The sequence below is a fragment of the Scyliorhinus torazame genome, chromosome 14, assembly GCF_047496885.1.
Source record: "Scyliorhinus torazame isolate Kashiwa2021f chromosome 14, sScyTor2.1, whole genome shotgun sequence".
Taxonomy (NCBI): Eukaryota; Metazoa; Chordata; class Chondrichthyes; order Carcharhiniformes; family Scyliorhinidae; genus Scyliorhinus; species Scyliorhinus torazame.
The window spans coordinates 162,493,103-162,508,636 of NC_092720.1; the positions used below are offsets into that span (position 1 = coordinate 162,493,103).

Below are 15,534 nucleotides of genomic sequence, written 5' to 3' on the forward strand. Positions count from 1 at the left end.
CAGGCTGCTGGTTAGGTAATAAACAGCAGTGTCCTATTCTCTCTCTTGGGAAAGCTACTCCAGCGAAGTAGGAACCGGGTGGGTGTTGCACCACCGGCAAGAAAGAGAATCACCTGGGCATTGGTGGGGGGTCTGGATATCTGTGTGATATAAGCCTCAGGCTTCCGGTTAGGGATAAACGGCAGGCTTGATTCAGTGCTCTCCCCCGTGGAGGTGTCCCAGTGCGGCATCCCCTGGCCTCTGAAGTTTCAGTGCCAGCTGGAGAGAGACACACACAGATACTCAAACCCCAGATATCGGCCCAGTAGTGGAGTAGCAGAGATGGCACCCTCTACATTCCTTACGATCCGGGTTCAGCACCACCAGTTATTTGCCTTCCCCTTCCTTGGGATAATTACCACTCACAGTATGATAGGTTGCAATGGTGGAGGGCGTATATACCTAGCCACTTCACTCCCAATAGGGATTCCCGGTCGTACGAGAATTGTTTCAGCAGTGAAGGATGCGGCTGTTTGCTGGTAGAGGTGGAAACGAATATAACATGTCTGTTCCCCACCTATACGGACAGGAGGTGTCATATCACCCAGGCGTCTGGCCAATGCGTTTGTTACAACACCACTTGCGTTCCATTGAACGCCGGCCTCCAGCTCCTTTGTGGCTGGGCGAATGTTTCTCATATCACTGTTGGGACTAGGGCTTTCCGCATTGCTAGGCGGCCCGAATGGGCGTTCCAAAGCTGGATAAACTGGGCTACTGGGGGATCCTTACGCAACCGATATACTGATTGTGATGCTAGCCTGCACACGGAGCAAGGATACTTTTATTTAATGGCACAGCGACCAATGTTTTGTCACCCCCATTTCCCCGCCAAATTGCTATTGGGACTCTAGTCCCTACCACAGTCCCCTGCCTTTCGGCGTGGATACTGCATAATCAGTTAGCATGCCGGGCCGTCTCAGCTGAATTCTGCGAGAATTGGAAAAAACCTCAGGTTCTCACACCCAACCGGGGCCCCTCAGCCCGGTGGGGAATTCGGAGCGTCTTGACACTGGGAGGTGTGGGGGTTCCTTGGCTGTCAGCGATAGGAATTATTTTATTTGTGGCCTTACCATCTTGGGAAATAAAACCTTGGGAGCCCTCGGGGCAATAACCAAGGAATTGTCTCAGCTACGGTTGTTTGCAATGCAGAACCGGTATGCTCTTGACTATCTTCTGGCCCGTGAGGGTGGGGTATGTGCCATAGTACAGGGCAAGTGTATCATGGGAGTTCAAGACTTAACCGCTAACATCACTAAATTTATGGATCACATACGGGATCACCTGGACGGAATGCAGGATCCTGGCTCTTGGGATAACTGGGGATTTGGAGGTTGAAAGGACTGGTTGATAAATATGGCCATGTATTTAGCAGTGGCTATTGGCTGCATCTTTGTGGGCCCAGCCATCCTTAAATGTGTGATGGGTAGAATGCGGGGTGCACTGGAACAGATCAACGCCCCTAAAATCTTAGCTGTCAAAATCCATGAGGGTGCAGCAGATGAAGGGGGGTTACGCCAGGAATTGGAAATGCAGCGACGGATCTTTTTAGATGAGGGACCGTAGCTATGGATTGGATAGTTTGGTTATCATGGAATGATAAAAGGAGGGAATGACGAATGTGATATAAAATAGTTACTTTAGAGATATTAGTTACTGTAATGTAGAGATAGGCCAGTCTCATTCTGGTGAGTTCACAGACAAAGGATTTCAGACCGCATGGCAAAGCAAGGAGGAGGTGTGTCCACCAAAGGAGGAGAAAAGGATGCTCGGTAATAGGGGTCAGAGGAAGGGATTAGAAGTGAGCCAATTAGAGTGTATGGATAGGTCAGGAGGGGTATAGGATGACCTATGGGAATCGTGTATGTGAAACTTGATGCCAGTTGTGTGAGTAGTAGAGATCCCTTTGTCCTACAGACTCACTTGATTCTAGAGGTGTACGAAGCAAGATGTGTTTTGTACCGCTGTGAACTGAGTCAGGCTTGCAAGTCAAATAAAATAACTAATGCTGTACCTGCAAAACCACCTCGACTTTTATTGAGGCCAGACTGACGGGTAAAGAAATTTGGGATTTGTCATATGGAGAATAATTGAATATATTTTCATAGAATTTTACAGTGCAGCAGGAGGCCATTCAGCCCATCGAGTCTGCACCGGCTCTTGGAAAGAGCACCCTACCCAAGGTCCACACCTCCACCCTATCCCCATAACCCAGTAATCCCACCCAATACTAAGGGCAATTTTGGACACTAAGGGCAATTTATCATGGCCAATCCACCTAACCTGCACATCTTTGGACTGTGGGAGGAAACCGGAACACCCGGAGGAAACCCACGCACACACGGGGAGGATGTGCAGACTCCAATCGCCAGTCTGTTTTCACTCCCTCTCGTCCATTTGTCCTTATTCCATTGTTCAATGTTTTAACTGTCAGACACATCATTGCTTCAACATAGTCTGCCAAAGACTCCAGGGTCAACGCAATGGGAAGAATCAAAATGAGCTACAGTTGAACAACCGAAAAAAAATCCATCGTTGTACTGTTTGCACTATCAGGGAATTTTATATTATTCTGACCTGTTTTTCTGACGTATTTGTATGTTGCGAAATGAGATGGTTGGGATACAGTATTATCTTTCATAGCTGGAGAAATACATTTTATACTTCAGCTTCTAGGTTGCTGCACCAACACTTGTAATGACACAAACTAAATACAAGGTAGAGTTCAAGAACATGATGAAATAACCTTTGGTTTTATTTGCCAAATTACCGGTTGAAATATTTCTTTAGTATGAAGAGAATGACTTACTGCTTTGTGACAGAATCTTTGTATATACTGTATGTACTGGAAATAAACTACATCGGATATTAATGTATTTAAAATAGAAAACGCCAAATACTTTGGCCAGAAAGGCAAATTAGCAAATGGTTCGATACATGAAAATAAATAGTGAAATAATCGTGAGTATACCATCTGAATTCCAGGTTGGGATGGTGAGAAGAGGTTATAAGACCTGCACCAGACCTGCGTTGGACACCTTGTACAGCGGAGAATATAAAGAGAGCCGGGGTTCAGGGACAGCACTTGCCTTCGAGATAAGATAGCACCAGAGCTGCAGAGGCAGCCTTCTCATGAACTGTTCAAACAGCGCGCTGGGATTCAAGAAAAAATCAAATGGCATCACAGGAAAACCATAATGTTGGCGATTGACTGATATTAGCGACTGTGTCTAAATAGCTGTAACTGTAAGAACTGAAAAAGATAACAATTAGGGAACCAAGCTTATATTGGACATCTAGTGCTCGAAAGTACACAGTTAACTGCAACTTATTTAAATTTAGTAAGTATTTATTTTTAAATTGATTAATTAATTAGTTCCAGAAATGGCAGCAGGAGGAGTGAAATGCTTCATTTGTGAGATGAGGGAGGTCCGTGAAGCCTTCCATTCTGGACAACTAGATCTTCAGGACGTGCACCCGATTGCAATCCCTCACAGACCGCATGGATTGGTTGGAGCAGCAGCTGGATGCACTGAGGAGAATGCAGGTGGCAGAAAACATCAAGATGGAAGTTTCAGAGACGTGGTTCCACCGAAGGTGCAGGACAATAGATAGGTGACCGCTAAAAGGGGCAGGCAGTCAGTGCAGGGATGCGCTTTGACTGACCCCCTATCTAACAAGTATACCGAACAGTCGGAAGTCTGCTACATGTTGGCACTAATGACATAGACAGGAAGAGTGACGAGGCCCTGCAGCAGGAGTTCAGGGAGTTAGGTAGAACATTAAAAAGCAGGACCTATAGCATTTCACTCTCGGGATTACTCCCTGTGCCACGTGCCAGTGAGTCTAGAAATTAGAGGATAATACAGCTGAAGGCGCGGCTAAGTAGGACGTTTTCAGATGTTTGGACCATTGGAATCTCTTCCAGGACAGGTCGGATTTATACAAGAAAGACCTGTTTCATCTAGACTGAAGTGGCATAAGTATCCTGGCCGTGAGTTTGGTTGTGTCACACGGGAGGTTTAACTAGTGTGACGAGGGGTGGGGGGGGGGCGGGCGCATAGGGCTAGTAATACTCTGGGGAAGAGCAGGCAGGGAGATGTTGCTGAACACAACAGGACTGGTAGTTTAAAGTGCAGTTGTCTCAATGCAAGAAGTATTAAAGGTAAGGCAGATGAACTTACAGCTTGTATTAGTACTTGGAAATATGATATTGTTGCCATTACAGAGACTTGGCTGACGGAGAAACAGATCGGCAGCTGAATGATCCAGGATTTAGATGTTTCAGGTGGGATAGAGGGGAATGTAAAAGGGGTAGGGAGTTTCACTACAGGTTAAGGAGACTATCACAGCTATACTGCGGGAGGACACTTCAGAGGGCTCATGTAGCGATGCAATATTGGTAGAGCTCAAGAATAGGAAGGATGCAGTCACAAGGTTGGGTGTTTACTATAGGCATCCCAACAGCCAGCGGGAGATAGAGGAGCAGATATGTAGGCAGATGTCGGAAGGGAATAAAAGCAACAGGGTTGTTGTGGTGGGTAATTTTAACTTCCCCCAAACTGACTGGGACTCACTTCGTGCGAGGGGTTTGGATGGGGCAGAGCTTGGAAGGAGCCTCCAGGAGGGCGTCTTGAAAAAAGTCCAACTGAGGAAGGGCCATGCTGGACCTGGGATTGGGGAATGAGCACGGTCAGGTGGTCGAAGTTTCAGTCAGGGAGCCTTTAGGGAAGAGTGACCATAATTCAGTAAGGTACAGTGAATAAAGATAAGCGTAGTCCTCGGGTGAAGTGGCTAAATTGGGAGAAGGCTAATTATAAAATTATATAAAGGAACTGAAGAATCTAGATTGGGTGCGGATGTTTTATGGTAAATCAATATCTGGCATGTGTGAGGGGGGTGGGTGCCTTCAAGCATCAGTTGATAGAGATTCTGGACCGGCATGTTCTTGCAATGAAGACGGATAAATATGGCAAGATAACGAGGGATATTGTGAGCCTGGTCAAAAAGAAAAAAGAATAATTTGTAATGGCTAGAAGGATGGGAATACTGTGAGCAATTTTGGGCCCCACACCTCAGAAAGGACATATTGGCACTGGAGCGAGTCCAACGGAGATTCGCACGGATGATCCCAGGAATGGTAGGCCTAACATATGATGAACGTCTGAGGATCCTGGGATTATATTCACTGGAGTTTAGGAGGTTGAGGGGAGATCAAATAGAAACATACAAGATAATGAATGGCTTTGATAGGGTGGATGTAGGGAAGTTGTTTCCATTAGCAGGGTAGGACCCGGGGGCACAGCCTTAGAATAAAAGGGGGTCACTTTAGAACAGAGATGAGGAGAAATTTCTTCAGCCAGAGAGTGGTGGGTCTGTGGAATGCATTGCCACAGAGGGCAGTGGAGGCCGGGACGTTGAGTGTCTTTAAGACAGAAGTTGATAGATTCTTGATTTCTCGAGGAATTAAGGGCTATGGAGAGAGAGCGGGTAAATGGAGTTGAAATCAGCCATGATTGAATGGTGGAGTGGACTCGACGGGCCGAATGGCCTTACTTCCGCTCCTATGTCTTATGGTCTTATGGTCTTAAGGGATGAAGCTCGTGAGGAATATAACGAAAGTAGTAAGGAATTTAAACAAGGAGTCAGGAGGGCTAAAAGGGGTCACACAAACAGGATGAAGGAAAATTCCAATGCTTTTTATACATATATAAAGAGTAAGGATAGCAGGGGAAAGGTTGGCCCACGCAAACACTGGGGAGGGAATCTATGCGTGGAGCCAGAGGAAATGGGTGAGGTACTAAATGAGTATTTTGCATCAGTATTCCCCAAAGCGAAGGACTTGGTGGATGATGAGCCTGGGGAAAGATGTGTAGGTAGTCTGGCTCACATTTATATCAAACAGGGGGGGGTCGGTTGGGCGTCTTAATTGACATTAAGGTCGTTAAGTCCCCTGGGCATGATAGGATCTACCCCAGAATGCTGAGGGAGGCAAGGGAAGAAATTGCTGGGGCCTTGACAGGAATGTTTCTATCCTCACTGGCCACAGGTGAGGTCCCAGAGGACTGGACAATAGCTAACGTTGTTCTTTTGTTCAAGAAGGGTAGCAAGGATAATCCAGGAAATTACGGGCCGGTGAGCTTTGCGTCAGTGGTAGAGAAATTATTGGAAAGGATTCTTTGAGACAGGATCTACTCCCATTTGGAAACAAGTGGACATATTAGCTCGAGGCAGCATGATTTTGTGAAGGGGAGGTCGTGTCTCACTAATTGATGGAGTTTTTTGAGGAAGTGTTGGAGTTGATTGATGAAGGTTGGTTGGGCAGTGGATGTTGTCCACATGGACTTCAGTAAAGCCTTCGACAGGGTCCCTCATGGCAGACTGTACAGAAGGTGAAGTCACACGGGATCAGACGTGAGCTGGGAAGATATACAGAACTGGCTCAGTCATAGAAGAGAGAATCTAGCAGTGGAAGGGTGCTTTTTTGAATGGAGTGCTGTGACTAGTGGTATCAGTGATGAGGCCTTTGCTGTTTGAGTGTATAAATTATTTGGAGGAAAATGTAACTGTTCGGATTAGTAAGTGGACAACATAAAGTTTGTTGGAATTACTGATAGTGATGAGGACTGCCAGAGGATGCAGATTGGTTAGAGACTTGGGCAGACAGATGGCAGATGGAGTTTAATCCAGACAAATGTGAGGTAATGCATTTTGGAAGGTCTAATACAGAGAGAAATATACAGTAAATGGCAGAACCCTTAAGACTATTGGCAGGCCCAGGGAACTGGGTGTACAGGTCCACAAGTCACTGAAAGTTGGAAACGTAGATGGAGAAGGTAGTCAAGAAGGCATACAGCATGCTTGCCTTCATCAGATGGGGAATTGAGTATAGAAATTGGCAATTCATGCTGCAGCTGTATAGAACCTGAATTCGACCACACTTGGAATATAGAACAAACAAAGAACAAAGAAATATACAGCACAGGAACAGGCCCTTCGGCCCTCCAAGCCCGTGCCGACCATACTGCCCGACTAAACTACAATCTTCTACACTTCCTGGGTCCGTATCCTTCTATTCCCATCCTATTCATATATTTGTCAAGATGCCCCTTAAATGTCCCTATCGTCCCTGCCTCCACTACATCCTCCGGTAGTGAGTTCCAGGCACCCACTACCCTCTGCGTAAAAAACTTGCCTCGTACATCTACTCTAAACTTTGCCCCTCTCACCTTAAACCTATGCCCCCTAGTAATTGACCCCTCTACCCTGGGGAAAAGCCTCTGACTATCCACTCTGTCTATGCCCCTCATAATTTTGTATACCTCTATCAGGTCGCCCCTCAACCTCCTTCGTTCCAGTGAGAACAAACCGAGTTTATTCAATCGCTCCTCATAGCTTATGCCCTCCATACCAGGCAACATTCTGGTAAATCTCTTCTGCACCCTCTCTAAAGCCTCCACATCCTTCTGGTAGTGTGGCGACCAGAATTGAACACTATACTCCAAGTGTGGCCTAACTAAGGTTCTATACAGCTGCAACATGACTTGCCAATTCTTATACTCAATGCCCCGGCCAATGAAGGCAAGCATGCCGTATGCCTTCTTGACTACCTTCTCCACCTGTGTAGCCCCTTTCAGTGATCTGTGGACCTGTACTCCTAGATCTCTTTGACTTTCAATACTCTTGAGGGTTCTACCATTCACTGTATATTCCCTACCTGCATAATCCTTCCAAAATGCATTACCTCACATTTGTCCAGGTTAAACTCCATCTGCCATCTCTCCGCCCAAGTATCCAGACAATCTAAATCCTGCTGTATCCTCAGACAGTCCTCATCGCTATCCGCAATTCCACCAACCTTTGTGTCGTCTGCAAACTTACTAATCAGACCAGTTACATTTTCCTCCAAATCATTTATATATACTACAAAGAGCAAAGGTCCCAGCACTGATCCCTGTGGAACACCACTGGTCACAGCCCTCCAATTAGAAAAGCATCCCTCCATTGCTACCCTCTGCCTTCTATGGCCTAGCCAGTTCTGTATCCACCTTGCCAGTTCACCCCTGATCCCGTGTGACTTCACCTTTTGTACTAGTCTACCATGAGGGACCTTGTCAAAGGCCTTACTGAAGTCCATATAGACAACATCTACTGCCCTACCTGCATCAATCATCTCAGTGACCTCCTCGAAAAACTCTATCAAGTTAGTGAGACACGACCTCCCCTTCACAAAACCGTGCTGCCTCTCACTAATACGTCCATTTGCTTCCAAATGGGAGTAGATCCTGTCTCGAAGAATTCTCTCCAGTAATTTCCCTACCACTGAAGTAAGGCTCACCGGCCTGTAGTTCCCGGGATTATCCCTGCCACCCTTCTTAAACAGAGGAACAACATTGGCTATTCTCCAGTCCTCCGGGACATCCCCTATAGTTTTCGATTCTGGTCGCCACACTACCAGAAGGGTGTAGAGGCTTTGGAGAGGGTACAGAAGAGGTTTACCAGGATGTTGACTGGTCTGGGGTGTATTCGCTATGAGGAGAGGTTGGAAAAACTCAGCCTGTTCTCACTCGAACGACGGAGGTTGATGGGTGACCAGATAGAAGTCTACAAAATTATGAGGGACATGGACAGAGTGGATTGTCAGAAGCTAGTGGTGTTCCACAGGTATCAGTGCTGGGACGTTTATGACAGGAGAGCAGTGGATGTTGTCTACATGGACTTCAGTAAAGCCTTCGACGCTTGGTGGAAGAAATAATTACTGGAGACATAGATTTAAGGTGCGGGGGCAAAGATTAGAGGAGATGTATGAGGGAAGTTTTTTTACGGAGAGGGTAGTGGGTGCCTGGACCTCGCTACCAGAAGAGGTGGTGAAATCAGGTATTATAGTGACATTTAAGGAATGTCTTGACAAATACATGAAATGCATGGGAATAAAGAATACGGGCCCCAGGAGTGCAAAAGATTTCAGATTAGATGGGCAGCATGGTCGGCGCAGACTTGGAGGGTCGAAGGGCCAGTTCCTGTGCTGTACTTTTCTTTGTTCTTTGTTTGTAGGTGCCATGTGCTTGCTGATGTACATTGGCTCTGAATTAATTTCCAGGTTCGGACGAATTGTGCCCAAGTTGCTGTAGGAGGCGAAGGAGGAGACTGCAGAGGACCAGATCCAATTTTTTTAATTCTTCGCTGGCCACGAGGGAGGTGCCAGAGGACAGGAGAACCACGAATGTGGTCCACTATTTAAGAAAGGCCAGTGGTGGGGAAATTAACGCAGAAAATTCTGAAGTACAGAATCTATCACCACTCGGTGAGGCCAGATTTGATCAGGAATAGTCAGCATGGTTTCCTCAGAGGGGCGTCATGCCGTGCAATTGATGCAATTATATAGATTTAAGCAAAACATTTGACAAGGTCACACATGGGAGACTAATGCAGAAGGCAAGTGTACATGGGATAGAGGGGAACTTGATAAGGTGGATTAACGCTTGTTGAGCTGTACCAAACAGAGGGTGATGACAGACGGCTGCTTTAGTGACTGGAAGCCAGTGTTCAGTGGCGCACCACGGGGATCTCTGCAGGGTTCCCTATTGTTCATAATTTATATGAATGACTTAGAAGACCATGTGGGTGGTAGGAACAGTAAATTTGTGAATGACATAAAGATAGGCCAGGTGTTTAACAGTGAGGCTGGATGTCTTGAGGTGTAGGAAGATGTAGGTGGGATGGTCAAATGGGCAGAAACGTGGCAGATGGAATTTAATCCTAAAAGTATGAGGTGTTACACTTTGGAAGGAGCAATTTGACAAGAAAATATTCAATGAATAGCACCACACTGGGAAGTCATGCGGAACAAAGAGACTTTGGAGCGTTTGTAAGTAGATTTCTGAAGGCAGATGGGCAGCTTAATAGGGTGATGAAAAAGGCATAGAGTACACCTCCCTTTATCAATCGCGACATAGAGTACAAAAGCAAGGAAGTCGTGTTGGAGTTCCATAGAACATTGTGAGGCCATAGCTGGAGTACTGTGTGCAGTTCTGGTCGCCACATTATAGGAAGGATGTGATTGGACTGGAGCGGGTGCAGAGGTGATTCACCAGGATGGTGCCTGGGATGGAACCTTTAAGTAATGAAGAGAGGTTGGGTTGTTTCCGCTGGAGCAGAGAAGACTGAGGGGCGACCTGATCGAGATGTACAAAATTATGAGGGGCATTGGGTGAGTGGATAGGGAACAGTTGTTCTCCTTAGTTGAGGGGTCGGTTACGAGTAGACACAAGTCCAAGGTGAAGGGGGAGAGGGGATTTGAGCAAAAACATTTTTATCCAGTGGGTGATGATGATCTGGAACGTACTGCCTGGGAGGGTGGTAGAGGCGGATTGCCTCACATCCTTTAAAACAATTGCCTGAATGAGCACTTGGTACCTCTTAACATTCGAGATATGAACCAAGTGGTGGCAAATGGGGTTAGGAATAGCAGATCGGGTGTCTTTCTTGCGGCGGTGCCGGCTCGATGGGCCAAAGGGCCTTTTCTGCACTGTGTTTTTTGCGATTCTATGATTCTGTAACCAATCCCTCAATTGAAAACAATTCTCAGGAAAACCAAGACTGGAACACCAAAACCAGTTCCAGGTAATTTTGGAAATAAAAGGCGTTGAAAAACAAAAGAGGGTGAAGGAGGGAGCAAGTGTTGATTTCAGACGATTGGAAGTGTCCCTGTGCACAATGCACAGAGTGCAAACGTCAAGGGACAACAAGGCGTTAGGTGGAGTCCAATTCTGTTTCAGTATTTATTTCAAGAACGTTTCTATTTCTTAATGAGGAAACCTTTATGCTGTTATATCAGTTTGATGATGTCACAAACGGAGTACATTATAGTTACGATCAACTTTCCCGCCTCAAGGAATAGCTCCCGTTTCGTTTCTGTAATGTAGCCTTGTCATTTTCATAACTTTAATCCGAGGGCTGACTTGCAGAATTGTTCAGGCGAAAGCAATCTGGACTCTGCATAGCTTGAAATGGTGAAAGGAGAGGGGAATTTACTTCATTCGGGCCTTTCTGAGTCTTTGAATTTCAGTATCAATTTCACTCACACCATTAACACGTTTCAAGCTGAGATCTTTACATCTTTGAGCAGTGAGGGTGTCAAGGAAAGTGCTAATAGTCACGGCTACTTCGCACTCTCTGGGCATACATATTCCATAGAGGAAACGGAGAGAAAACGAGATGCAGAGGGCGATGGGCTCAGAAAGGGTTCAGAGTCGAATGTTATTGCCACAATGCAGGCTTGAACAGCATTTGTTTTGCTTCCCTAGTTTCCCTTGATAAGAGGGTGGGGACTCTCCTTCTTCAGCTGCCACCAACGGTGTAGGTACTTACACACTGTTCTGTCCGCTGGACACTGCCCGAGGGATATACGTTTGGCAACTCCATTTGTCTCATTAATTGGAACCGACTAAAAACAGTTTCCGAGGAACGCAGACCTGTACAGAAAAGAACCAGGAAATGAGTGTGGTCAACAAAGAACACATTAAGAAATATAGGGGCGTCAGTGAGGAAGATTGTGAGGATTTCACGAATATGATTGAATGTCTTCGGAGCAAGAGGCGACAATTCGGTTTTCTAAACCTTCTCTTTCATTCGATATGATATTGGCTAGAGTATTGTCCCATATCTATTTTCCTATCTAACCATCATAGAACGTGACCACCCCGCCCCTTCCCTATCGGCTTTACCAGATTCAATTACATGATCATCATTAATTTCTGGGAAATGGAATTCCAGAAACTAACGTCATTCAGGGTGAAGATGATATTCTCCTCCTTTCCGTCTTGTCTTGAAAGGGAGGCTGCTTGTGTGTCAACTGTGTCGCTTGGTTCCAATCTTCACCATAAGAGCAAATTTCGTTCCGGTGTCCACCCTGTGAAATTCTCTAAGAATAATATGCTTCAATATTTGACCGCTCTGTCTGCTAAATGCCTAGGGCAATCGGCCCAATCTATTCAGTATTCATTCATTAAGTATTCATGCCAGGAGAAAGCCGCGTGAAATTCTCTCAATTGATTCTCATGCATTTATAATATATTGTAAAGAAGGTGAGCAAAATTGTACACAACTATGCAGTTGTGGTCTCACCATGTCCTCAGACAGTTGCGGCAAAAAGGCTTTGAATCATCTACGAATTTAGTAGCCATTAGTTTGGAAACTAGCGAATGTACCTTCTTCATTTCCAAAAGAGGAGACAAAACTTGGAATAATTTAGAACACATAGATTAACATTTACCTCAGATAAAATACAAGAAGATATTTTTAAGGATGACAAAGCATGCCAATGAAACTTTGAATTCAGGGAAATCATAGAATTTCTTAACAGGCAAAGTCGACATTGTTTTGTGAATGGGCATCATGTTTAACCAATTTACCCGATTTCTTTGAAGAGGTAACTTGTGCCATGGACAAAGAGGAAACAGTGATATATTTTCTTTATTCACTCATGGGATATGGATCCTGCTGGCTCACTTGGCCATTTCAGAGGTTTTCTAAGTGTCAACGTTCTGTGAGGCAAATTTTAATGTGTAACCGGAATCGTGTCTGCTTAACTTCTCTTTAATTTGTTGATAAATGTTGGAATTGAATGTTTACTATTCAAAATGTGTTACTGGGGTTATCGGCTTCTGAATTCGGTAATCTTTTATTCTCGTTATCAGAATAGAAAAGAGGTGATGCGTGGACTACGTTTCCCTGTGGAATTTGTTTTGTGTCGTAACTCACATCTGCTGAATGAACCCCTCCCCACAGGACAAGACACAGATGGATTCCAAGAATAATAGAAGGCGAAGAAGCGAATATGGGTAGTTAGCTAAAAACATTCAATTTCAATAGAGCAACAGAAAGTACTAGGAAGCCTATGGGAATAAATAAAACTGTCATGTCCCCGTTGAAAACTTCCAAAATTCCGCAGGTTGCGGACAGGCCCCAGGAAATTGGTAAACAGCAAATGGAAAACCTTTATCGATGAAAGGAGACAAACAGAACGCAGCAGACTATAGAGCCGTTCACCACACAACTGTCATTGGAATATGTCTTATTTCGATTTTTTTATCAACGACGTGTTCGGAAGTTTCAAAATTCGTGGCAATCAAACCACCCTCCCATTTCCTACAAATACCGCATCGGCTCGGACCCTCACTGCACCCCAGACAGCATGACCTTCGGCACACTGATCCTAAAGAGAAGCAAGACACGGATATGGATCAGTGAGTAATGCAAGAAGTTTTACTTATGATAACAGCCCATTATTCAACTAGCAGTAACACGGGGTCAGGAATCTTGCGGGCTAAATAATTAAACGGAGCCTTATTTTTTCTGAGGAAGGATTTCACTCGTTAAGAAAATGTTGATATCTGGCATGAAGGGATCATAGTTCAAGCGTTGGACTTTCTTGCAGCACTGAAACAAGTTGCTGCAAAAAGCCTGTGATAGAGCATTCTCATCCCGACTGCAACCGTCTTCGCGACAAATTCCTCCAGTGAACCGACAGGCGACAGGAAGTCCTGAAATAAGCGAATGATTTGTGTACTGATGCAGAGAGAATAATGAGAAAACATAAAGCTTAATCCGCTATCACTGTCTCTGACTCTGGGTCAAACATTTACTTTAAGTATTCTCTAATGAATAAAAAACCATTCGGCTCTCCTCCGGAATGGTACAGAGTCATTCTCTGTCATGAAGCAGAGCCCACAGGAATTGTCAATCACACTTCATCACAGGTACTGACAATAAATCATTTATTTTTAAAAATAAATTTAGAGTAACCAATTATTTTTTGCCAATTAAGGGGCAATTTAGTGTGGCCAATCAGCCTAACCTGCACATTTTTGGCTTGTGGGGGTGAAACCCACGCAGGTACAGGGAGAATGTGCAAACCACACCGACAGTGACCTGGGGCTGGGATCGAACCCGGGTCCTCAGCGCCATAGGCAGCAGCGCTAAACACTGTGCCACCGTGCCGCCCCAATTCACCCTTGTTACATCTACTTAATCCATCTTCTCACGTTCCGACTCTATGAAAGCTGCAATGTTAATCCACGTAAATTAAACCTGTTTGAAACATTTTACTCTCAATTCCCTCCTGTCATGTTATGAAAAGTTAACTCCTGTCTGTGGGCTGGTTCCACAGACACCCCAACTATTGCTCCCAATTACCTATTCTTCACCTGCGGCACTGGAGAGTGAATGCGGGGGTAAAGGGACTGAAATAATTCCTGATCCTATCCTCACACAAAGTCCACACTCTCACACTCTGCAATTGTAGCAGTGATCGGGAGTAATTCCCTCTGTATCATACCTGGGCACATGAGGCCAATGACCAGTCCCCTATCCGGGTCAATGGTCCAACAGCAGTAATTTGAGCTCTTATTATTGGGTGGTTTTGATCAACTCCAAACTGGCACCACGCCCTCCATCCACTCAGATGGTGACATAACCATTTGGGGGTTTATCTGATGACATGGTTTACATTAATATTTCCCGTCTTTTATCCAAACTGCAAGTTCTACTTTTAAAATAAACTTATAACTACCAACTGAGCGATGAGAAAAAGTAACTATTGTATACCTCTGGGACTTCTACCATCGTTATTCTCTGTGTCCTCTCTGAGTCGAGCAGTTAGGGACGGAGTCTCCAACTGGAAGCAAAGAATTAAAAGAAAAGTTTTGCACATGTCCAGAGGATCAGACGGCTGGTGCAGAATTGTTCTGATTCCAAACTCGGAGTTTGCTACATTTATACTCATACAGACTGGGAGTGTCTCTGCTCGCTGTAATGTTTCCCTTCATTGCACAGGTGGGTAAGTTGGCAGCTTTACTCAGTTGGCATTTCCATGTCTTTCAGCTGACTGTGTTTGTCATCAGCCCATGTCATAACACCTGAGCAGAAATGAAAAAATGGACCAGGTGGTCAAACGACATTGAACCCAAACGACAGTCTCCTATACTCAGCTTGTTCTGTCAGTACTCGCTCTTTCCGCTGACTAGCAAGAATTGAGTCCTGTTTTAACTTCAGCAGGTTCCGATCTCATTCATCCGCCGTGTGTCATTTCAGACATGTTCTTCAATTCATCTGCCTTGTTCCTCCGGTGGGATGCTAATCCGAGAGAGGCTGTTCAATTCCCTTGGCGGCTGATATCACTCATGAAGGTCCGCATTCTTAACTTTGTTCCTCGCCTGACGTGTGGTGATCCTCAGGTTAAATCCCCAGCAGTCAGCTCTCCTCCTCAAAGAATGAAGCAGCCGATGGTCATCTGGGATTATGGCGACTTTAGCTTACTTTTTGTAATATTGCCAACTATAATAGCTTATAGAGAGGAGCTACGAGTGAAATCATGGAGCAGTTCGACACGTGACAATTGGCCAGTATTTGGAATAGCTGCCCAATGTCGGTCAAGTGTTAATGTTATTGTTGAGTGTGACAGTGTTTGCGGTAGATATAACCCTTGCACGCTGATTG

General features: G+C 45.2%; 1 long non-coding RNA gene across 2 annotated transcripts; it reads right to left on the reverse strand.

Moving 5' to 3' along the window:
• Positions 1 to 10,793: 10,793 nt before the first annotated feature.
• Positions 10,794 to 14,789, reverse strand: LOC140389221 (uncharacterized). Of its 2 annotated transcripts, none has more exons than XR_011934291.1 (3): positions 14,644 to 14,789; positions 12,163 to 13,580; positions 10,794 to 11,510 (listed from the first exon to the last, which is right to left on the reverse strand). It is a non-coding gene; the product is annotated as an uncharacterized lncRNA (long non-coding RNA). The 2 variants fall into 2 exon arrangements; XR_011934290.1 differs by having other exon boundaries at positions 11,820 to 13,580.
• Positions 14,790 to 15,534: the final 745 nt, after the last annotated feature.